The sequence below is a fragment of the Pipistrellus hanaki genome (genome assembly GCF_964339955.1).
Source record: "Pipistrellus hanaki genome assembly, chromosome: 3".
Taxonomy (NCBI): domain Eukaryota; kingdom Metazoa; phylum Chordata; class Mammalia; order Chiroptera; family Vespertilionidae; genus Pipistrellus; species Pipistrellus hanaki.
The window spans coordinates 38766967-38793443 of NC_140505.1; the positions used below are offsets into that span (position 1 = coordinate 38766967).

Sequence of the window (26477 nt, forward strand, 5' to 3'; positions counted from 1 at the left end):
TTCTGGAGCAAAACTGAAGGAATAGCCAGACTTTAGGTACAGCAACTATAAAAGTATCTGGTGGTAACCACATCCTTGCCCAGCAGTAAAGAAGTTCTGACTACATTCTCCCTACCAAAAGGAGAATGGGTGGCTGCTTTCTCAAGATCTGCTAGATATGTTTTTCAAACCTGATTCTTCACCTCCCATCAATTCTATGCATTTTCCCAATTAAGCAGCCAACATTGATTTGCAGTCAAGCAAATATCACACACACACACACACACACACACACACACACACACACACACTACACTGTAGTAGACTGCATTATTGTTCTTAACTACTAACCAAGATGGCCTTCACATACCCCTCAACTTAACTAAGCCTTAGACAGCCTTCCTCCTGACTCTAGGCCCCTGACCTCCCATGTAGAAGCATTTACTTCAGAAAACTTATAAATTTTCAGAATTATAAATTCTTTCTCTGCCCAAGTAGATGTAAACCTTTTTTAAAGCCTCTCACCAGTTTTTATCTCTGAAATGTTTTCCCAAAGACCTGGGAATCACCACTTGGAAATATATAGGGCCCAATCCCCCAGACTCTAAAATGGTAGATAGAAACCTGAGTTAGGTAGGATTCCTAGCTCCAACTTATAAAACTGCCCATCATAAAGACATGGAAGTTTACGTTTTCTTTTGGTAAAGCCAATTAGCAAACATAGAAGGCCAATAATCCCCACACCACCATTCCATCTCTTAAAACCCTCCCACCCTTTCTTTTATGGAGTTGGGTACAGACTGAGTTCAGGTCTCCTTCTCCCATTACAATAGTTTTGAATAAAATCTTTCTTGACTTTTTAAATTGGCCCAGTATAAATTTTGTTTGGACCATATCCACTGACCCTACTAAAGAGAGGACCATATTCCTCACCCCCACTGACACCAGGTTTGGCCAATGAACTTGCTCTGGTCAATGAAAAGTGAGCTGAAGGGATATGCTTACAATAACCTCACCTATAGTGTGCCCAGTCTCCTCTTTCCAAGACAGAGGCTGATGTATCCATCTGAGTTCTCAAGGCAACAGGAGCACAATCACAGCTGATCTACGTGTGCACATGTGGCATGAGCAAGAGAGATACATCTTGGCCATTATAAGCCATTGAGATGTTGGTATCATTTGTTACTTCAGCACAACCAGCAATCTTAAATAGTCACAATTCTGGTATTTGGCACTGCAAAGGGGAAGTTCTAGAATGAACCAACTGTCTTCTGGAAGCCAGCGCTGTGACATTGCCTTTCCTAAATTCGTTTAGTGAGCTTCAGAAGCCCTCCTGGACAAGACATCCCAGGGGGAGTACAGGGTAAATGTGGGCCTTTAAAAGCAGCCTGCGTACCGCACCAAAAGAGGTAAACTTGTGTGAGCAAGGGGCCAACCAGGTCTCTGAACAATCCCAGAATATGTTTCAAGGAGGTCTTTTCTCAGTGTTATTCAAAATACTCTGTTATTCAAAATTCCCTGTAAAATAATTTTGAAAAAAAAATTATGAATCCCCTTTACATATTTTAAAACTGCCACCCAAAAATTTTCACAAGTTTGAAAATTAATTTGTTAATAAAAGATAGTAAATATTAAATATTTTATAAGACAAAATAAGATAAGGATTGACTTTAACTGAAATCAATGTTTTATGACATACTTGATAAAATGGGTTTTAACTATTGTACTGAAAAAACCATGCTGCATCTAAAAGAAACCACATGAAATATGTATTTGTAGTTTTACACAAATACAAATGTGTATTTGTATTTGTATCTTTAAAATGTTATTAGTCCTGGAAAACATGGATTTGATTTTTTTTTTTTAATTAGCACCACTAACCTACTTGGTAAGGCCCAGCTTCATCCTTATCAGAAATATATATAAACTACAGAAAGGCAAGAAACCCACCAGGTTTAAGTGTCCTTGATTAAACATTAAACAAGCCCTCCTCCAAAAACCAATATTTCTCATCATCCCTTTCTTTAGTGCACGGGAGGTCTCTAATCCTGGGGCAAATGCCCTCTATTAATATTTCACATAGATGAAAAGTAGGCCTTTATTTTGTAAAGTGGTGGAACAAACATACAAAAGCAGGAAATGTCTAAGGCAATTTTAGAAAAGAATAAACATGGAAATTGCGAATTTTGAAAGCAGCGTGTCACTGCAAATTCTTAAAACTACCCATGCATGAGAACCCTTGGAAAGCACGCATGCCCCTGTTTGAAGAATGCGTTTTATATACATATAAAACACATCTGGTGTGTTTGTGACAAAGAAGCAGATGGGCAGGCGAGTTCTCAGTGGTGCTTTTGGATTCACAAGACAAGTTGGAGCAGAAAGCCTAATCCCATGTGAAGTGACTCCTCCCTGAGACCAGGGGTGAGGCCTCACTGCAGTGCAATCCACTGCAGCTACCGTAAAACACCGAGAATCATTCCTGGGTACTCCGGAAGACTGAGAATTGTGTTTCCCCAACTCAAATCATGTATCTTAGAATGCCTGCAAGACCACAAATGTTTTCCCAGCTTTATACATATGTAAGAACTCATAAGTAATATACCTAATCTCTTCTACTTAAACACACACACACACACACACACACACACACACAAAATACCTGCTACTAACTTTTGAATAAAGATCTGTCAACATTCGCAGATTCAGAACTTCTGCTGAGAAGAATTTATCATAATAGAATGATCTCTACGAACATCATGTCACTGAGTAGTAGTTTAATAATGATATATTTCCTAGCTGGGGAGGGAGGTGTTTTATTAAGCAGTGGATACATTAAATATTATTATAAGTATCATCATAAATTAATCTTACAATATTATTTCAATGACATTTTCTAAAAAAAGAACAAAAACTATAGTTCAACATACCATCTAGGCAGACACCAAGAAAAATATTGTATTCTGTCCTGCTTTTAAAAAAACTATTTCAGAAATACTTACATACCAACAATCATTGAAATGCCACAGAAAAAAAAATATATTGTACTTATATGTCCACTGCCTCATGAAAGCAGCATGTTACCTTAAACGCAAAACAACTACTATGTAAATTTAGTAACTCTCCTCTATCAATAACTCTATTCCTTTAAGAATTGGTGACTATGATGATTCTATCCATGTTAGAAGTTTGAGGTCAAATCCTAAAATAATGTTTTATTTAAGTTAACATCAGATTACTTAAGTGACCATTTATTTGAGTAATTTAGTACCCATGATGATTTAATTACACATTTCTTTTGGAAAGAATGTGGAATAGAACAAAAACAAATAACAACAACAACAACAAAAACCACCATATTACTGTTTATATTAAGAAAAAAATCCTATATAATAAAAGAGAAACATGTAAATTGCCTGTACCTCTGCTATGCTCACCAGCCAATCAGGAGTCAGCATGCAAATTAACCCAACAAAGATGGTGAGTTAATTTGCAAATCCAGGCAATCAGGTGCCAGGATGTTCTTGGGACCCAGGCCACTCCAAGCCTGTGTGACTACTTTTATAACTGATAGTTTGAACTTCTTAATCTCTTCACCTTTTTCACCCATAGCCCCAACTCTCCCTCCCAGCTGGCCATCATCAATTTGTTCTCTGTATCTATGAGTTCATTTCAGTTTTGTTTGTTCATTTATTTTGTTATTTAGATTCCACATATAGGTGAAATCATATTGTATTTGTCTTTCTTTGGATAACATATTTCACTTATACCTTTTACATCCATCCATGTTGTCACAGAGGCAAGATTTCATTCCCTTTTTATGGCTGAGTAATATTCTATTATATTTATACACACAATCATTTATTGATGAATATATAGGTTGCTTCCATTAGCTATTGTAAATAATGCTACAATGAACATAGGGGTACACATAACTTTTTGAATTAGCATTTTGTTTTATAAATGTAAAGACATTTATCACCCTTAAGATACTATTTTTTTTAAAGCCTTTTCAGACTATTCTATTATCTCTGTTTCCTCGGGCGTAAATTCTTGTGTGTATTAAATCATCTCTTAATATGATCTCTTTAATAATACTGACCTTATTCAGGTCTTTGAAATTCCCTAACTTATTTTTTGTGAGAGAATTTTCCTGTGTGCTCTTATGTGCTTCTGCTTAATCCCATGTTTTCATAGAAATATATATTTGCTGGTTGTATAATTTTCCCTTTTACATATTTCTCTAAGTTTTGTAGGGGAAGAGAAAATCTCAGTATGTGCTTATTTCATCAGTCTTGAACTTAAAGGTCTTTTATCACCTGATCAGGGGGTTTGGGCAATAGCCTCCTAACTCGTCTGTCCTCCACAGCCTCTCAAGTTACACTATAATGAATGTTATCATTAAAGGTTCAGCTGAGGACCTAATCATTGAGTTTGGTGTTGCCTAAAAATCAATAAAACATGCTCCTAAATCCTTTACTCCCAAGAGAAAAAAATAACTCTAAAGTGGAGATCTTAGTAGGCACTACAAATGGTAAAACCCTTAAAATTTAGTCCTATTTTCTTTTCCAACCTACTTCTCCACTGCATCTATTCACATATTATCCTCTAGCCATCCTGACTATGCGAAGAATCTATGAAATTTTATGCTTCCCTGAATTTGATGAAGCTCTCTTCACTTCCATGTTGCATTATCTTGTCAAGATCCTGATAAAATACTAATATCTCTTCTATAAAACTTTCCATATGTTATGGGCATTTCATGATCTGAGCCTCCATAAGATATTACCCATATTCCTATTAGTGTACTTATCTCATTCTTCTGTAATGCATTAGAGTCCCCAACTATGTAATAACATCTTGAGGCAAAGGTTAGTTATTATTTCTTTCCATATTCCAAACAGCACCTAGTACAATGTTCAGTATATAACAGACACTCAAAAAAAATTTTTTAATGAAACATAACCCTAATTCCAATTACTAGAAATGCTGTTTAGCAAATATACATTCATAAAATTAAACTGAAAGAGTTAAGGAATTAAACTTAAGAGAAATGAAGACTTTCAAACGAGGATTCAGTATCATAGCTTTAGAAATTTCCTCTTCTTGAAATTCTGAACCTATACCAACCTCAAGTACCATTTCCCTTTGTTAAAGTGATAGCCCAGCCATCTGGGTTTTACGGCATGCCCTTCGTTGCATTTACCACACTAAAGTATAACTGTGTGTGTACATGCCCATGCTACTATGGATTATAACCCCTCTGAGAATAGAAATCAGATACAAAGACTAAATAAAAGTCTGCTGACTAAACAAATGCTTAAATACCACTTTTTCCCTTATTTGTGCTCAGAATAGCCCCAAGCTGTCAGGAAACCTCCTATTATTCTCATTTTCCAATAGACAAACCAGAGTAAATGGAAGTTAAATCAACTCATGGTCACAGGGGAAAGGAGCTTGGTAGCAGAATTAGCTCTTTTTGAAATTAATCACCACCTTTCTAGATATTTCAACATAATGTGAAGCTTCCACAGTCAGAAATAGAAGAATGGGGAAACTCAGATCTTTTTACATAAAGGTAATAGTCTTCCCAATAATCTATTCTCTCTCTCTCTCTCTCTCTCTCTCTCTCTCTCTCTCTCTCTCGATAGATAGATATAGATAGATATAGATAGACATAGATATATGTAGATATATGTAGATATATGTAGAGATATGTAGATAAGTGTATATATATATATATATATATATATATATATATATATATATATATATACCTAAGCGACCATCTGACATTCAAATATCTGACCGGTAGCTATGACGTGCAATGACCACCAGGAAGCAGACGCTCAATGCAGGAGCTGCTGAGCTGTGGTGATTCAGCAGAGCGGTTCTTGGGTGACAAATCTGGTACCAGAGAGTAGGGAGCCCCAAGAACCACCCTCTTGCAATCTGGGACCCCTCAGGGAATGTCAAGAGCCGGTTTCAGCCCAATTCCCGCAGGCCAGGTGAAGGGACCCCACTGGGCTTCTAGTATAGTGAATAAAACTGAGCCTTAAGTAACGAATAGAGTTCTGTGTCATCATTCTACCTACTTCCAGAACATAACTAATAATATAAACTAAGTTGTCATCTATACACTGATAAGCACAGCATAATCATTTCTAGGTGTCCAGGGTAACCATATGAATGTAACCTTTTCCTTAAAGAATGATTTTAAAGCACTATAAATATCATCTGATTTAGTGTATGTTAATTTCTATCATATTCAGCATTTTCATTACACAGAACATCCTCTATTACAAATAAGAGGCTTCTACTAAAACCTCCCATAGCTATTTTATAATTTGTTATTATTGCTCTTATTATTCATTTTACTAACTTAATTGGGTGTTTACTATATGCCAAGCATGTTGCTAAGAGCTACATAAATTATTTCATTTACTTTACATAAAAATATTATGAATCGGGAACTATCGCTCCTGCATTTTAAAAGAATTGAACTCAAGATATAAAGTAATATGCCCAAGGTCATGCAGCTAATAAGAGATTGAGGTGGGAATACTTCCCAATGCTTTCTAGTGTCACAACCCTGGCCCCTATGCTATGTGGACACTGCCTCCCATTAGTATTAACTAAAAGGATATATTTTGTCAAATATTCTTGTGAGTTTGACATTATTATCATACTGAACTGTATAAAATTGCTTTTGTTGATCAAAAATGGTTCAACCTAGTAAGAACTTAAGATGATACTATCTGTAGCTTTTGGTTCCTTGCCCATGTATTATTTTATTTTTATTTTGTACAGTGAATGTATTTAATGACTCCTGAAATTACGATTATTACAAATTACAGTATAACCAATAAAACATAAACTTCAGTCAGTCTCTTAATTCCCCAGTGCTGATCACAGATTAATAATATGAGAAACACACTGAAAAGATGTGTGGCCAGGAATTCTCCCCCTAAGAAAGCAAGTTCTAAATCAGCGCATGCTAGAGCTATGGGCAAAATTGTTTTCTGCAAACTTGCAATTGTTTATTAACATGGTATCTCCATTTCCTTTAAAATTAAAGTTAAAAAAAAATTCCATGAAAAGAGAATAGAATAAAATAAATGCTAGCAAATGCTCGTGTTTGGGAGCAAATGCTCCTTTTGGTAAGAGAATTTAAAAAGTAGGGCATTCACGCAATCCACTCTCCTCCTTTATTGATCCCTTTGTTCTTTCCATCCGGTCTTAGAGGAAAAAGTGTCCTGCTGTTTCTTCAAGGACTATTCCTCCCATTTGTAGTCTTTATACCACTCTCCAGCACCTCTTCTGGAAAATTCCTCAATAAATGTTTCTCTCTCCGCATCCTTACCTGCATTCCCCCTCCTCCTGCCTTTAGCTCTCAGATCAAACATGAATATGTTCAGGTCTCCTGGATCTAATATATACACACAAGCCCTACCCTCAGAACTCTCTTTCTCTTCTTCCTCTTCTCCCTGCAAAAATGCTTAACAAAGTGGTGTGTTCTGCCTATACTTCTGCCTCACCTTCCACTTATTCATCATCCCTGGCTTTTGCTCTCATCTCTCTTAAATCCTTCTCAGGAATGTCACAAGTGACCCCTACTTACTATTCTTACCCTATTTGATGTCTCCCTAGATCATGTTAATGTGGTATGTTCTCTCCTCAAAGCCCTCGCTGATATCATTAATACCCAACTTCCCAGGTTATCTTCCTATCTCTCTGACTGTTCCTCTCAAAGCCTTCCTTCTCTCTTCATCTTAGTCATAATTTTTTCTCCTTTGGTCCAACAGTTCAAACTGTTCCTCATTTGTCTTTTACCACACTCTCCTCCTCTCTCCCCAATATGCCACTTTAAAACACTGAAACCCATTTACCCTCTCTCTCTTAAAATCCACTCTGTCTTTTTGCCCTTAGATCCATTCCATCTCCCAAGTGGAAACCACCCAGGCATTCTGCAGTCCTTTCCCAACCTGTCTACAGCCTCCTCTCTTGTCATTCCTCACAGGCAACCAAGAAAACATGGAGGCAGTCCAGGGTTCTCGTCTTGGATGGCCCACAGCATGTATATCTTTATACATAACTACAGGCCTGGTGCACAAAATTCATGCACAGGTAGGGTCCCTAAGTATGGCCAGAGATCAAGGCTGATCAGGGCCTTCTGCAAGCTGCCTCCTAGGGGTTTCCTTCATTTCCTGCCACCACCTGGTGGTCAGAGCATGTCATAGTAAGCAGTCGAACTCCAGGTTGGTCAAACTCTCAGAGACAATTTGCATATTAGCCTTTTATTATATATAATCTTTTCTTTACCTGATATAGCCCTTAACGTTCAGATTCCTGCTCAAGTGTCACATGTGTTATGAAGCTTCTTCTATCTCTTCCTAAGAACATTCATTCTTCCTTGGTGTTCTCAAAGCACTTTGTGTACACTGGTAATTTATAGCATCTACAGCATTGGTACTGTGATAATTTTGAGTACTCCTGCCCCCATTCATTTGGGTTCCTATCTTCATTGTTCCTTAGCAAAGGAGACTTGTGTTGTATTCCCTATTCTGTCATGTAACATTGAACAACTACCTAGCTCATAGGAAGTCTTCAAAGATGTCTGCTTCATTGAGCTGATCCATCTGCCTGGTGTTGTTTATAAAAATTCCTAGTTAGAGGAAAGGGCTTATATTAAGTAAATTTTTAGTTCCTTTGAACACAAATAATTCATTATGTGAGACATCAAAAAAATTCAAGGGAAGTAATACAACATTTTTCTTCCTGAAACAAATGTTAACACCAAATATCCTTTATGGTTCTTGTGCAGAAAAAGTTACCTCCACTGAACAAACAGAATAGCTTCTCTTGAGAACACCAGTATCCAATGTCAATCAACTGCTCACTACTGCTTTCCTAATTCCTACTTTAAAAGTCCAAAATGACAAATTATCTTACAGGTCCCTGCTCAAATACTTGATTTCTTACTGGAATGTCAGTGATGAAGCCTATTCCTACTCAATTTGGCCTCACTTTAATCCAATGAAAATATCTCTTCCTGCCAGCTTACTTTTTATTTTATAAAATTCTTTGTCTCCTCTCTTACTTTTCAGGATAAAATATCTTTGATAAACTTCCTCTAATTTCTAAACCTTGGTGAATTAAACTCTCCATAATTATGTTATCCCAATTAATGGCAGAAAAAAGAACTAAATTCCAAGTAAAATGACAATAAAAATAAATACTTGAAAAATAACAGCCAAAGACTTTTCCAGCAATAACATTTAGTAAATGTTATCAAATACTTAAGAAATAACAGAGTAGGTTAGTGACTAAAGATATTATTATCCAATTTTAATCCTCATCAAAACTCTGCAAGGTAAATGACATTATCATTGCTTAACAGATCAATAAACCGAGATTCAGAGAGGTTCAGTAATTGCTCAAGGTTAACCAGATAATAAATGGCAGTTGCTTGCCATATGTTGGAGTGACCTGAGGTAATTTTCTTAAGAAAAAAAAAATGTTGACCTGCCTGAAGGTCACTGCCTCTGCTCACTGACATGTGGTTTCTTGTCAGACACCATTATTCCAGAACAGAACTCCAATCCTATATTCTGCCTGCATTTACACTGTGTGCTGTGCTAAGAGCCTTAATACAATTTCCTCGTGTGAGTATTGAATGAGTTATGAATGGGACAGTATTATTTATTGCCTTAGAGATAAGGAAACAAAGCTCAGGACCTGAAGCCTCCCAGTTAGTGGAGCTGATTAACAGTGTTCTCAAAAGCCAAATCAAATGTCTCCTTCAACTACAAACATGGCCCACACTGCCCTAGATCAGCAGGATCTTGCTTGAGAATATCACCAGAAACTTGTCATTACCATTTTGAATTTTTTTCTTAAGTCATTTTTTATTCTATTGGTCTTCTAGGTCTTCTGAAACATCTCCTCCTATCATACCAACTAACCAAAGAGCTGTGTAGCTTTCACTTTCTGGATTTTTCATAGCAATGCCTGCTCTCGTTGATTCACCTTTGGGTTTTCAGGCACTGTTGGCACTGAGGGGCACTGTAAGAAACAGTAGGGAATGGCGATAAAGTGTCTGTGCTATGAAACTAGTCTGTTGGGTTCCAATCCCAGGTCTGCCACTTAGAACAGTTCTTACGACATAATAAAGTATAAAAATATTAACGATATTTTACAGAGATGACTACATACTGTGAGAAGAGAAAAACAGAAGGAAAGCATTTTAACATAGTTTCATGGAAGCTGAAGAGAAGGCATGTTTAAAGGAGTTGAGAAATCATGTGCCTGGTCCCCTGCAAGGTCACTCTATTGGTCTTCCAGAGGCTGCTGTAACAAACTACTACAGACTCGATGGCTTAAACAACAGACATGCATTTTCCCTCAGTTCTAAAACCTGGAAGTCCAAGAAGAAGATTCCAGTTGGTGTCTAGGGAGAGCTTTCCTCTTGAGTTGTAGACAGCAGCCTTCTTGGTGAGCTCCCATGGCCACACCCTTATGACCTCATTTAACCTTAATTACTTCCTCAGAGGCCCCATCTTCATAACAGACACACTAGGACACTGGGAATTATGAACTTGTGAATGTTGGGAGGGGAGGGGCTTTCAATCCATAAGTCTCTAAAAGGTTTGGCCTAAAGTAGGTCTTTGGTGAACTTAAAAAAGTTTTCAGTCATGCTATTGCAAATGATAGGAGTTCCTTCCTTTTTACAGCAGCATAGTATTCCATCGTGTAGATGTGCTGAAGTGTTTTTTTTTGTTTTTTGGACTTTTAATCCCACTCATCTGCTGATGGGATGAAGCTGGAGAGCATTGTGCTGAGTGAAATAAGTCAGAGAAAGATATCACATGATCTCACTCATTTGTAGATTATAATGAGCAACATAAACTGAAATAGATTTAGAGATAGAGAAGCATCGATCAAACCTCAGAGGGAAAGTAGGGGAGGATGGGGGTAAGGGTGCAATCAACCAAGGACTTGTATGCATGCATATAAGCATAATCTATTGAGGCAGACAACAGGGCGTGAGGGTGAGGGCAGGACTGGAAGGATTGGGGGGACAATGGGGGAGTAAGACACATTTGTAATACCTTAATAAATTTTAAAAAGTTTTCATGACTTTATAAATTATTCTCCAAACACTATAGCAGGTTTATGATTCCTCTCTATTTATTCAGGGAAACATTTTTGGAAGATTAAATGCAATCTCAATTTTCACATATTTTGACAGAAAAATAGTATATTAAGTTACAGATCACAAAAAATGAACTGTACTTATGCTGTTAGTAATCACAGAAAATAGAAGTAGTTGGTATGTACAGAAATGTTTTTCTATCAGTTTTTCATTATTAAAAATTACTGCCATTCCTAGCCTTTAAAAAAAAATTCTTAACCTTGTTTTAAAGGAAAACTTGCCAGAATAGCATGGACATGAATTTTCATTGTATAAATTATCCCAATCAAAATTTGTATTAACCTCTGACATCTTCATCCTCTCCTACTGCTGAATCTAGGGCTAATTAATACCTATTTAAGCATTCAGCTTTTGCCCTGTAGGCCAAGAAAAATTTGTCCACAAGGCAAGAATATATTTGTACAACAGTAAATCTCAATGAGGTGAGAATGCTCTTTTTTAAATTTTATAAAACATTTTATATAAAATATAAAGCAAGGGAAATTTGGAAAATGTAAACAGGGAAAAAAATTCATGATACCACCTCTCTTAGTAATTATCACTATTATACAGAGTTTCCTTCAAGTTTTTTTTTCATGAATATTTTTATAAAACTTTAATTATGGTGTATAAATAATTGTTTATTATTTTTCTCAATTAACATTACTATAAACAATTTTAAGTTTTACAATGTACATATGTATTTTATGTATTGACTGCACAACATGTCTCTGAAAGATTAACTATTTCCGCCTTGGTGGTGGACATTAGTGTTGCCTCTAATCTTCCTAATTTTAAATAGCATTATGAGGAACATTTTCCTGCATATACCTTTTTCTACCTTTGTAATCTTTTCTTATGTTTAATTTCTAAATTACATACTTGTTCAACAAGAATAAATATTTATCTGATTCTTGATACATATTCTCAAACTGCCTTTTAAAGGGTTGCACCAATTTTACTGACATCAATAATGTTGGTAAGCAATCAATGTCACTTGGCCCTGATTCTCTCAGCAAAAAGTTTTCCTATCAAATAGGCAAGAAATAAAGTAGATACATGGCTGTATTAATTTTACTTCCCTTGTTACATAGAACATTTGTCTTTTCATGGTTATTTTCAAGTTTTACTTTTCCTGTGTGAGTCATCTATTCATTAGCTTTATCTGTTCATCTGTTAGAAGCTTCATCTTTTTTCATTGATTTGTATGAGGCCATCTCCTTTACTCATAAAATTATTTAGTACTAAAAGTAAGAATATTAGAAGGATCCTTGACATTTTACTGATGTTATACTAAGCTGAACAGTGAAATCAGACACTAATAAATTAGAATTAAAATATCTTGGGAGCATTTCACCAAGTTCTGACAGTTATTTGAGGGACAATTTGGAGGCTTTAATAGTCTTTTGTTTCACTGAAACTTACCTGTTATAATTATACTTATCTTTTGAAATTAAAATAAAAGGATTTTTTTCCAAATATGACATGCCAACCAATTAAAGACAAATTTTCTTATTCCCTATCCCTCTCCTGACCTTTTAATGCATTACTGTAACAATTTAATTAACACAAATAAAACTGATGATCCTGCCACCCTGAAACTGATGCTTATACCAAATCCCAAATTATCTGACATTATTGAATATTAGCATTATTATTAATCACCTCCATTCACTAAAAAATTACTAAGTGCCAGTTGGTGTGCTGTTTTAGATAAATTATCTCATTTTATTCTCAAAACAAACTTTCAAAGCCATATTAGCCATTCCAATTTACAATTGAGAAAACATAGGCTCAGAATGGTTAACTACCTGGCCAAGGCCAGCCAGCTAACAGGTGGTGGAGAGGAACACCAATCCAGAGCCTGTGCCCCTCACAGTTAAGCACCTGGCCTTATAGCATGCAGCCCTTACCATCACAATATTGTGTATTAACTACTGATTTTTAAAAAACTTAGATAAGGATATTTTATCAAGACCATTTAGTATATATATTCTGGTTGGAAACTCCTCAAATAATACCTCCATTAATAAACATAGCATCAGTGGTTACATTTTTTAGAGCTTAGCCTATGTAACTTGACTAAAATTTAAATCAGAATTTTCATACTAGTAATTTGAATAGCAGAAATAACATTTATGTAAATTTAAAATTCTCAAATTAAATAGTTGCTTGCTTTTGATATATTTTGCATGTATCACCATTAGGTTTAATCAGAAAAACTATATATCCTGCAAATTGAACCAATAGTTTCATCTTCTAACCACTTTCAGAGGAAGTAAAACCCTCCTCCCATACAATAGGGGAAAGAATGGGTATAAGAGCACTAACCAGTTTGGCTCAGTGGATAGAGTGTGGGCCCATGGACTGAAAGATCCCAGGTTTGATTCTGATCAAAGGCATGTTGCAGGTTCCCCTGAATTTGGGTGTTTGCAGGAGGCAACCAATCAATGTCTCTCTCACATCAATGTCTCTGACTCTCTAACATCAATGTTTCTCTCTGTCTCTCCGTCTCCCTTCCACTCTCTCTAAAAATCAATGGAAAAATATCCTCAGCTGAGGATTAACAAAACAAAAAAAGAATCGGCATAAGAAACCGGGCCCAGCTGGCAGGGAGATGGCAAAGAAGTATTCTTTCCTACTGGTTTCAGATAAAGCATGTCTCTATGGACACCTGGACTTTGGGCTGCTGCCCTCCAGAACGGTGAGGAAATACATATCCATGTTTTAAGCCAACCATTTTGTGGTACTTTGTTAAAGCAACCCTGGGAAACTAACAAAGGTTTTTTTGAAATAACATTTACTGATTGTTTTTTTTATTATTAATGGACATCCTTAGTGTCTATAAGGCATCTACTTAAAAATTGGTTCAAGTCATTAAACTTCATGCCATAAGGAAAGGGTGATAGAATTGCTATCCACATTTCTTCACTCAAATCCCCCTCAAAAATCATTAAGAATAGTTTTCTAGCCCTAACCAGTTTAGCTCAGTGGATAGAGTGTCGGCCTGTGGACTCAAAAGCCCAAGGTTTGATTCTAGTCAAAGGCATGTACCTTAGTTGCCGGCACATACCCAGTAGGGAGCATGTAGGAGGCAGCTGATGGATGTTTCTCTCTCATCGATGTTTCTAACTCTCTATCCCTCTCCCTTCCTCTCTGTAAAAAAAAAAAATCAATAATATATATATATATATATATATATATATATATATATATATATTAAAATATATATATATATATATTAAAAAGAATAGTTTTCTACTATAAGGTGTTACTTTTAGCATATCGGATCCAGGATCATCAGTAATTGGCATTCTAATTTGAAAGTCATCAGGGTCTGTTTATTTCAATGACCTTTGATCAATTTATTGTCAAGACTAGTTTGTTTTCCTGCCCTTCAAGCAAATTGCTTCCTATTCAGTTTTCTAACTTATACACTATATTTATGATGAATGCTAAATGTTCTTTACAAACAACTGAATTCTGCTTTCGGTTTTGTTGCCAATCCTCTTCTTGGCACCTAATGAAGAGACTGTTTTCTCAGTCATCTTTCACTTCATGCATACCTAAAGAGTATTTTGTCATTTTTGGTGCATTTCGCCTTCTATTCACCATATGTTCCCTGGTTTTATCCTTACTTGCCTTATTTTTGGTTTAATAGTCCTTTCTACCGTGTTTCCCCGAAAATAAGACCTCCGAAAATAAGACCTACTTACAGGTTTCCTTCTAAGTGAAATATAAGGCATCCCCCCGAAAATAAGGCCCCCATAGGCTAAACATGAGAGATTTGGTCCACTGATTCCGAAAGAAATGGAGTCACAAGAAATTCACCAGGAAATTCAGGAATTGGATTGTTATAATGATGTTCCAGAAGATGATGACATGATTGTCATTGAATAAATGAGTAAATTCTTGATACTGTAGGATTCACAGTTTGTCTGGTTTGTATTGACAACTACTGTACTACTGTACCGTATACAGGTAATAGATTTCCTTTATTTTCATTTAACAATAAATGTGTACCATATTCTTCAGACATCCCCTAAAAATAAGACCTAGCGCATCTTTGGGAGCAAAAATTAATATGTCACTGTCTTATTTTCTGAAAAACTGGGGAATCCTTACTCTCTTGGGCATTTGAGATCTGCAGTTCAGTGTAGCTACCCAGGTTTCCTCTGTTCTCTTCATCCTCTTGCCATCCTTATAAGTGCTTCTTTAAGAAAAATCTAGTTTGCATGGATCCTTCTACTGATGCATCCTTTCTTATAACTTATTTAAACTTAATAAAGTTGAGTTTTCTGAAATTTACTTTATTTACACTACTGTTTTTACATTTTTTTGTCTTGTGGTTCAACTCCATTGAACAATTCAACACTAGCTAATGTAAGTGTTTCCTTATTAAACACACTAAGCTCGATGATCTATGGAATTTTAAAAAAAAACAAAAACTTTAACATAAACCATAACATACTTGAAAAACAGTATTTCCAAGAGATTGCTATACAAGGTGACTACATGTGGACATGACTTAGTTTATAAAATTGCTTTTCTCCCAAGCTATCCTAAGATCCCTGACAAGCAGAGCCAGGTGGGAATGAGAAGAATGGTACATAAACTCTATGACATGATTTACAAATATATTTTACAGAAAGCCAAAAATATATAGATTAAAGTGCACCTATCAGAAGTTTCTCTTATTTCCTAAAATATCAAAGTTTGCTAATCAAATTAAATTTGTATTCTTTAAAAAGAATTTTATTTAGAAGCAATTTCAGAATCACATCTAGTCTAAAAAGTACATAAATTTAGATCTTTTTAAACGGAACTGTTTGATGGTGAACACAATCTGAAGAAAAACTAGGGTTTTTAAGAGTTCTCACCTTGAACTTTCTATCCTGCATATGTCTCCTAATTCTAGTGACAATCTTCTGTGCATTAAATAAAAGCTATGAGTGTTTTTCTATGATTAGGACTATCAGCTGTATAGAATTGTGAATAATGGGTCATTACATTTGTGTACTAAAACTTTGGCCACTGATATTTCTGATAACTACTTTTCATAGTATACTTAGCAATCTTACTAGTAATATAATCAATATTAAGATTGAATATTTTCTAATATTGAACATTTTCTAATACACTGAAAGACACACTCAGGAAAAAATTATGAATATGTTATATTCCAGATTTTAACATAAATTATTATTAACTAGAGGCCTGGTGCTTGAAATTTGTGCACTCGGGGAAAGGGGGTCGGTCCCCAGGCTGGCCTGTGCCCTCTCACAGTGTGGGAGCCTGTAAGATAAATTGCCCATAAGAGATAGGTCCCACCCACCCGTCTGAGGTTCCTCGATGAATTGCCCCAAAGAGGTAGGCCAGAGCTGCAGACCCACCAGGCCTTGCAGCACAGAGCTGCTGGGCCCCTCCTCCTCCACGCCGTGCACACAGTGTCACGTCCCCACCCACTCGCATGTGCCCGCTGCTCACGAAGACTCCTGGTGATGGGTTGTGACAACATGAGGACATCATGGTGAGACAGCATGACGGCGTAATGGCATGGTGACAACCTAAGGTTTTATTAGTATAGATTCTCATAACAACTCTGTATGACAAATATTTCACCCCCTATGAACAGATCTTCATTAATAAAAGATAAGCATGCAATTTGACTGTCCCTCTGCTACATACCCACCAGCCAATAAGGAGTGAATATGCAAATTAACCCAACAAAGATGGCGGCAGCTATGAAGCTGGAGCAAGCAGGAGGCTTGGGTTTCCCCCAGCAACCTAGGAAGCCAAGCTTCCCGCCCACCCTGGCCACTGCTGAAGGAGTGGCTGGGGACCAGGTTTCCAGGGGCAATATAGGCTTCTAGTCTTCCCTGGCCTCCACTGAAGGAGTAGCTGGGTCCTGGGTCACCAGGGGGAGTGGCCAGCCTGAAAATGGCCCTCAGTCCTTACCCGGGCTGGCCATGCCCCCATGGAGTAAGAGTCCCTGGCCAGCCTAAAAACAGCTATGAGCCTCTCACCCAGGCTGGCCAGGCATCCCAGCAGGAAACCCCACCCTAAAGGGGGTGTGGCCAGCTTAAAAACAGACTGCAGCCACTCACCCAGGTTGGCCACGCCTCCCCAGAAGGGACCTTCACCCCATGGGGGCATGGCCAGCCTGCAAACCACCACAGACCCCTCGCCCAGGCCGCCTCATGCCCCAAGGGAACCCCCATCCTTATCCAGGACACCCTTCAGGGCAAACCAGCTGGTCCCCACCCATGCATCAGGCCTCTATCTATACTAATAAAAGAGTAAGGTGCTAATTAGACTGGGAAACCTACCAGGAGACCTTCCAGATGTTCTTCTGGGAAAAGCCTTGGTGTTGGGGCCGAGGTAGAGGCAGTTAGAAGCCAAGAGGGGAGGGCAGTTGTGGGTGATCAGGCCAGGATAGGACAGCAGTTGTGGGTGATCAGGCCAGTGGGGGGGACCACTGTGGGTGATCAGGCCAACGGGGGCGGGAGGGGCTTTGGGGGTGGGCAGACCAGCAAAAGGGCCAGTTGGGGGCAAGAAGGCCATCAGTTGGAGGTGATCAGGACAGCGGGGAGCGGGGGAAGCAGTTTGGAGTAAGCAGGCCAGCAGGGGGGCAGTTGGGGGGGAACAGGCAGGGGGAGGCAATGTGGGGGCAAGCAGGTAAGCGGGGGAAAGAGGGGGACAGTTGGGGGCGAGCACACTCGCATGGGGGGCAGGTGGGGGTGATTAGGCTAGTGGGGGGTGGGGCATTTGGGGGGGGGAGCAGGCTGGCAGCGGAGGGCAGTTGAGAGTGAGCAAGCTGACAGGCAAGTGGTTTGGGGCAATTTGGCAGGCAAGCAGGTGAGTGGTTAGAAGCCAGCAGTCCCGGATTGCGAGAGGAATGTCCAACTGCCAGTTTAGGCCCAATCCCTGTAACCAGCAGTAGGACATTCTTCAAGGGGTCCCAGATTGGAGAGGGTGAAGGCTGGGCTGAGGGACACCCACATACCCCATGCATGAATTTCATGCACCAGGCCACTAGTAAAGTAATGAAATCTAATAAACTATCTTGCCTAAGTCATGTTAGTAATGGCAAAGCTGGGATTTTGAACCCCGTTGTCTGATTTCAAAGCTTTTCACTAAATCAAACTGCCTTTATTTTCAATTAAGTTTAAGATTCCCTAAATTGATGAAAGCACACATACCATAAATTAAAACTAACAGTACATTGAAAACTTGATTTTAATTAACAGCTTTTGGTCAAAACATTTTCCTAACATTAATAAGAAAAATATTGACTCATCTAACTTCTGTTTCTTCAGGCACTTCCCCCCACCACCCAGCCTGATTAGGATACTAATATGAACAGAAGGTAGACAGAAGTAAAAGAAGGATGAAAATCATAGGGTCTGAATAATCTTCAAGCTGGGTTACCATCTCCCAAACAATCATGGGTAAACAGAATTAAACGGTTTATTATTTAAAGTGAGTCTAGAAAGGGAAAGCAATTTATTTTCAATTTCAAACAATAGTCCATGGTTGTTGTGTGTTGTTTTTTTTTCCAGAAAATTATGTTCACTTGTAAAATAAAAAAAATATTTCAAATACTTAAATCAGGCTATTTTTAGCTATCTCTTCAACTTAAACAATTTAGAGATTCAATTCTAATCACTTGCAATAAACCACTTATATGTACTTAAGGTTATTCATGAGACTACCCTGTCTATTAATATATACATATGGGATCACTTGCTTAGTTATAAAGAGGTTGAGAACATTTATGTATCACTATTTTTCCTCCAAGATTTTGTTTTGATCTGTGAAAAGTTTGGGGGAGCTCTGTAAATTTTGAATGCTCATTATCTTATCACAGAGTGATATTAGTTTCGTTATGCGACAAAAGTGAGGCATTCAATCACTGCTATCAATAGGATCTGTGTTCATGCATAGAGACATTTCAAATGAAGTGAGAAACATTTGCAGACTACATTATGCTATGATAGTGGATGATTTTAAAAGATGTCAAGTTCTGCTTAAGAAGTTTTATAGAAATAGCATCTACATTAGAGAGATTTGGGGGAGGTAAAAGATGTAAGTCATCAGAATTTCATTTATTTTTAAATACAATTAAGCGCTCAGAAAGCACTGGCACTTTAACTTTGAAATATCTTTTTGTAAAGACATTACTAAAATATCATATTACAGTTTCTCCATTTTCTAATGCATCCCTGAAATGAGTTCACTTTAATTAAGTGGGAGGATTTATGAAGAAAAACAGACTATACGCACAAAGGAAGGATAAAACATTTAATTGCATCAATTGTACTTTCATGATATGCCATTGTTTCTGACATGTATTTATCAGATTTATAAACTTCCAGAACAATACTATAAGATGTGGCATGTGTCTCAGAATTACCCATAGCTACAATTGACATACCTTTGCCACAGGCAAATATACACACAGGGTGTCCCCAAAAAATGTATACACACTGTAACAACTGATAGCTCAATTTTGAAAATTAAATGTATTTTAATGAACCTCTTTTATAATTGTTCAAAGTGTGTGTATACATTTCTGGTATGCCCTATATTTACAATATATACCCTTCTAATTGGGTAAAGTACCAATCTTGTGAATATTATGTTACATGTAATATCAGCAGTTTACGTTTTGGTTGAGTACTGACATAACTACCTTAGGAGTAACTGGCTTTTTTGCAGATTCCTTTCAATCACTCTCATTTTGCCTGCACTAATTCTGAAATTTACTAATAGATAAAATAATACATTATTACTTCTTTGGAAGAAAGTGTTTTTCCAGAATGACCTATCCAAAAGTGGGAAATAACACTACTAAAAATAAGAAGGAAAACAGATAATTTTCACATATTTTTCATAGAAGGCAATCTTTTTTAAATGACCTAAACCCTAATTTTAATGGAAATTGATAACTATATTCATCTTTAATGTTACTTTCATTTCCTTCTAGTATACCAGGGGAAAATACTCCTTTCTTCTAGTCCAAATTATACACTTGGTTCAAGGCCCAAGTACCATACCCAAAAAATGCACTGAAGTTTATATGTCCTTTGAACACTATTTGATCTTTTCTGTGTTTTATATGGCACTGAGCAGAACCCCACTAACACATAATAGGTAATTACTATTTTGTTAAGTTGAGAAGTAAAACAAATATATAACCTTCAATTCTTGTTTACCTTAAACATGCTGTGAGTCCTATGCAAAACACAAGGAGAAAAGTTATTCTTTACTATGAATATTATTTATTTAAAAATGATCATTTCCTGCCGAAACAGGTTTGGCTCAGTGGTGGAGCGTCGGTCTGTGGATTGAGGGGTCCCAGGTTCGATTCTGGTCAAGGGCATGTACATCGGTTGCGGGCACATCCCCGGTGGGGGGTGCGCAAGAGGCAGCTGGTCGATGTTTCTCATCGATGTTTCTGGCTCTCTGGCTCTCTCCCTTCCTCTCTGTAAGAAATCAATAAAATATATTTAAATATATATACATATATATGAATATATATATATATATATGATCATTTCCTTACATCTAACAAGTTATTTTAATCTACATGTGCTCTTTGTTTTCTGAATCTTTTAGTAATTCATTAAAAAAGTTTTTATTCCCAACTGACAATAAGAAATACCAGCTCATCCTTAATTCATTAAGTGCCATTTTTTTACCACTTGCATTTGTCAAATTATAGGATTCATTAGAACAGGGATGTAGAGCTACGGCTTAGCTCTTTTTGTTCTGATCCTTTTTTCATGCATTCTTTCTTTTGATTTGTGACCTTCATTACCATGAGAGCACACTTACTGCTTTCAGTTCAGTTCCAGGAGGATAAGCAGTCAGATACTGTAGGAATTATTTTACATACCATAGTTATTAACATGATTACTTAGAGACATTATATTAATATCCAAGGCACTCCACTTTTGGAAAAAAAGAAAATGCTTCTTTAATCAGAATTTTTCCTTTAGCATAGAGAACACATCCTTAACCATTTACAGTTAAAATCCCCAAGGGAAAGTTTCCTCAGCAAAATAAAAGTGCATTATAAAGAGTTTGCGCCAAAGCCTGTTTGGGTCAGTGGATAGAGCATTGGCCTGCGGACTCAGGTTAGATTCCGGTCAAGGGCAAGTACCTTGGTTGCGGGCATATCCCCAGTAGGGGGTGTGCAAGAGGCAGCTGATCAATGATTCCCTCTCATCCGTGTTTCTAACTCTCTATTCCTCTCTCTTCCTCTCTGTAAAAAATCAATAAATTAAAAAAAAAAAAGTTTGTTGTAGATGTAAATCCCACAGATTTCTCATTTTTATTTTTTTCTGATTCTAATAGAATGTATTCTGATGATACTAAATTTAAAAAAATAAGAAATGTATAAAGTAAATAAAACCACCCATAATCCCACATATCCAGAAATAACCACATCATTTTAATATTCCCATCTCTTTTTTCTATTCAAGTTAAAAGTTTTTTGTGAATGTAAATTTAAAATTATTCTCTATAATTTTATGTCATTTTTTCCCACCTAGCATTATATCATGAGCGTTTCCCCTAGAATTAAATATAATTCAAAAGCCTTATTTTAATTTGAAGAGAATATAAATGTGCCGTAACTTATTTTAATACCCCTTTACTAAAAACTCTACAAAATACGAACTATAGTGACAGAAAGCTAATCAGTCAGTGGTTGCTGAGGGTGGGGGTAAATAATTCAAGAGAGAAAATTCTAAAAAGGCACAAGAAACACTTGGAGATAACACATATGTTCATTATCTTGGTTGTGGTGATGTTTTCATGGTACAAACATGTCAAAATGTATCAAATTTTATACACTTTACATATTTGCAGTTCTTATACAGCAATCATGCCTCAATGAAGCTGATAAAATAACCTATAAAAATTCTCTTACTGTTGTACAGTGGTCTGATGCCGGGAGTCAATTCCAGCATGTCATAATTACAAGGGTTTTATTAAAAGGTTGATGAAACTTGGGGGATCAACAAGGGCTGAGTCACATATGTAATTACCTGCTCCAGTGGCTAGAGGGCACTTCTCCCAAACCTGAATAGGAAAATTGCTTGCTGCCAGAGGGCTCAGGGCTTCTTACTCTATATGTTATTACCTCCTACTGGCCGAACAACTGAACAGCCGGAGGCTATTTGGCGAACAACTGAACAGCCGGAGGCTATTCCCCAATCTGACAATGCTTCTGTATGGAAACCCTACCCTTTGAAGTGTATATCTCCATTCTGCCTTAGGACAAATTGTGTTAATAAAAAGAAGGGGTCCTGAGTCAAGAGAAAACCTTTAGCTGAAGCTCTTCTGACCCCCAATGCCTTTCAAAACTATCTTTCGTCTTTGGACTCCTACTTCATCTACACGCAGCCTTTCTCCAGATTGCTGAAACCCCTTCTTGATGCCAGAACAAGAACCCCAGCATTAACGGTGCCCAATGTGGGGCTTGACCCTGGCAGCACCAACAGTTGTGTTTGGTGTCAATGCTTAGCTATTATGAACAAAATAATCTACCACTTTATTTCAAAGAGAATACAATTTTGTTTATTTAAAACTAATTTATGGATTTGATGAAGAGACATTTTAACTCTTTTATAATTCAGAACAGATTTTATTAAAATTTCCTGAAACTCATTTTACTAAAATATTTACTACTGCACATAATTTTAGGACTAAAATGTATTTGGGGCAAAATTAGGTAACCTACTTATTGATATCATTAGAGATCACATTAACTGAAGGCTTTCCATGAGCTAGACACTGTGTTAGCATTTTATATTACACGGCAATTATCTTCTTTCTTGTTTCTTTCAATTAAAATAGGAAAAAATAAAGTAAAAATATGACAATACTATGTAATGAGGTCTAGAGGAAGCTTACCTCCAGAATTCAAAGTCCTTTGGATATGTTCAGCATTGTTCTTTTAGGTTTCAAGAAACAAATGAAATGCAGTAACACGCAGGATAAACCTCCAAAACATTAGGGTGAGTGAAGAAAGCCAGAAACGAATGGATAAATGTATGATTCCATTTATATGAAGCCCAAGAATAGACAAAACTAATTTATTGCTATAGGAGTCAGAAAGGAATTTATCTGAAGACTGGGGTGAAAATGGTGAAGAAATCATTTAAAAAAAAAACTATGAAGAAATTTTCAGTAAGTGGCTATACGTGTATATGCATTTGTCAAAATTGGTCATACTAACCATTTAAGATCATGCATTTTATTATATATTTCCTTATCCTTAAATAAAATTGGGATAATATAAATATCTGGGAAGCTAAGTATTAGCTGTAATATGATTCCAATCAAATTTACTTTTTTTTTTTTTTTTTTTTTTTTTGCCTAGCATGACCCTAACTTACATTCAATTAATCCTACTGGATACCAAGACAACACCAACCACCTGGATGGAATATAACCAATGCTAGATAGTACTGAAGAGAAAATATTTCCTTTTCCCCATTAAAATATTATAATTAAAATTCTATAAGGAAATTCATTTCAAATTCAAATACTTTATTTTAAAATAAGCTAATCATATCATTTAAAATCCAATATAAAGCCAGAAGTAAAAACAAACATAAGACCAATAAATCATACAATCTTCTAATCTTCTAAAATTAGCCTATTACGGTCCACTTGGAAGCAGCATGTTGTATGTTTGAACAGTTTTCATACATGAATTGCTTTTCTTCCATAAACACAGCCAAAGCTGGCTCCTGTAAATTCCACCGATTGTATCTAGTTCTGCCCTACTTAGCAACCCCCTCTTCCATGGCTGCCCTAGAGACATCTGCCAATAGCAAACAAATTCCCTTTAATTTCCTGTTATAATTAGACGAAACTATTTCCTCAACTGTTTCTTCTTTAGTATGATTTTTTTTAATATATTTTTATTGATTTTTAGAGAGAAAGGAAGGGAGAGGGAGAGAGATAGAAACATGGATGAGATAGAAACATCGATCGGCTACCTCTTGCATGCCACCTACTGGGGGCATGTATCCTGACCCGGAGTCAAACCAGTGATCTGTTGGTACATAGGACAATGCTCAATTACCCAAACCACACTGGCCAGACTAGGGCTGCCACGGGAGAGGAGGTTGCTAAGTAGGGCAGAAGTAGATACAATCTGTGAATTTTTTTTAAAAAGCCTAATAACCTGATTCTAAAATGGTATAAGCTCTTGGTAGACTTTCTCCAAAGATAACATAAAGGTACAGATGGTACATGAAAAAAATGCTCAGTGTCACTAGTCATCTGGGAAGCGAAAACCAAAACTACAAAATATCACTTCACAACTGTCAGCATGGTGGCCTGCAAACTGCTGGTAGAAATGCAACATGGTACAGCCACTATGGAAAAGAGTATGACGGTTTCTCAAAAAATTAAAAATAAAGCCTATGGTCCATTAATCCCACTTCTGAGTATTTGTCCAAAAAAATTGAAACCAAAGAGATTACCACTCTTTTGTTCACTGCAGCACTACTCGTAATAGCCAACATATGGAAACAACAAAAATATCCTTCCACAAACAGACAAATGGATAAAGAAAATGGTGTGTGTGTGTGTGTGTGTGTGTGTGTGTGTGTGTGTGTGTATACACAAAATGAAATACTATTCAGCCTTAAAAAAAAAAAAAAAAAAAGGAAATTGTGCAATATGGATAAACCTCAAGGACATCATGCTAACTGACATAAGACATTTATAGAAAGGCAAATATAACATGATTCCACTTATATGAGAAGTATCTAAAATAGTCAAATTCATAAAATCAAACAGTGGAATCATGTTTTCGGGGATGGGGGTGGGGGGGAGAATAGAGATTACTAATCAACAGGCATGATTTCAGTTAAATAGAATGAGAAAGTTCTAAAGATCTGCTATACAATTCTGTAACTATAGTCAACAATAATATATTGTACACTTAAGGTTTTAAGAGGGTAAATCTCAGGACAGTCCTTTCTAAAATAAGATAATAAAAATTAATATGATAAAGAAATTTAAAAATAACAAAAGTAAATAGCAAAAGGATCGTTTTAAAGAGAAAATATCCTAAGCATTAAATGAACTAATAAACTAAGACAAACAATCTAAAGGAGGATAAATGGAAACAGTTTAAATGAACAGAATAGATTCTTTATATAATAAAATAAGATATACACTTCTCTTAGATGCTGTTCAGAACTCATTTTGAGTGCAACGCAAAGGCAGTATATCTCCTGTCGATTTGACCTTTCAAGACTTAACAGTTCCTGGCAAAGGATATCAAGACGGTTTTCATGGAAAGCTGAGGGCAATGAGCTGATGAAAGCCTAGAAAGATCAGAAACAGCACACTTCTCATGGCAGATGCTCACCCAAGCCCTGACACCAACTGATCCCCAAATACCTTGCTTATGGGTAAGAAGAGGGAAACGAGAAAACAACTTGGATAAGATTTGAACATTTAGAGTAACTAGAAAGCGAGGCATCAGAGAGTCGGGAGGTGAAACTCTGAGAGCAGCGATAATTGAAGGAGGAAGTTTCAGACTAGATGGGATAGGATAAAGAGCTCAGAGAGAGCTGCAGAGAAATTCATTAAATGTAAATCCTTTTATGAGCAGTTTTTTAATGCAATACTACAGAGCTCACTGAAAAGCCCAAGGCTTAACCAATAGGGCCAACAATGAATGCAGATTTGGGGATATAGTTGCTTCTGGCATTACTTCAGGAAAAGGGAATCAGGGAAAGACAAGTTCACAATGACTGATTATTTCCCCCGTAATATTCACCCCATGTTTCATAGGCCCTAACACTTCCCCAAGAGTGGCTACCCCTCTCCCATTACAGCATATATAATTAATCACTTTCCCAGAAATGATTATTTTGCCTATAGGACAATGTTAACTAGTTTTATTGTAGCAAATCCCAACCCATGCAAAGAGTCTAATTAACCCTCAGCCATGGTTCCTTCTGGGTACATTCAAAATCGTAGCCAAGAGTGTACTCCTGCTACCTTTTAAAAGGCCCAGGGTTCCAAGCCATCTAAAGGGGAGGGCTGGATGAAGAGAGGGACAGCAACCAACTCTCTGCTTATACACACATCTGTCCTTGCAACCAAAGAAAACTGTCCTGCAATTCTCTCCTTTAATTTAAAAAAAAAAAAAAAAAAGATTCCCTGCTAAATAACATTTAGAAACTCCTGAGATAAGTAACTCTATTTACCAAAAAGTTACCATCCTACTCCCCAAAATTACATAGTACTCTTCTTTAATGGAGGA

The 26477-nt window shown here is 36.7% G+C and overlaps 1 protein-coding gene across 1 annotated transcript in view; it reads right to left on the reverse strand.

The window, feature by feature from the left end:
- Nucleotides 1–26477, reverse strand: part of HS6ST3 (heparan sulfate 6-O-sulfotransferase 3) — a 662758-nt gene that overhangs the window by 597595 nt on the left and 38686 nt on the right. The gene's annotated exons all lie outside the window — the stretch shown is intronic.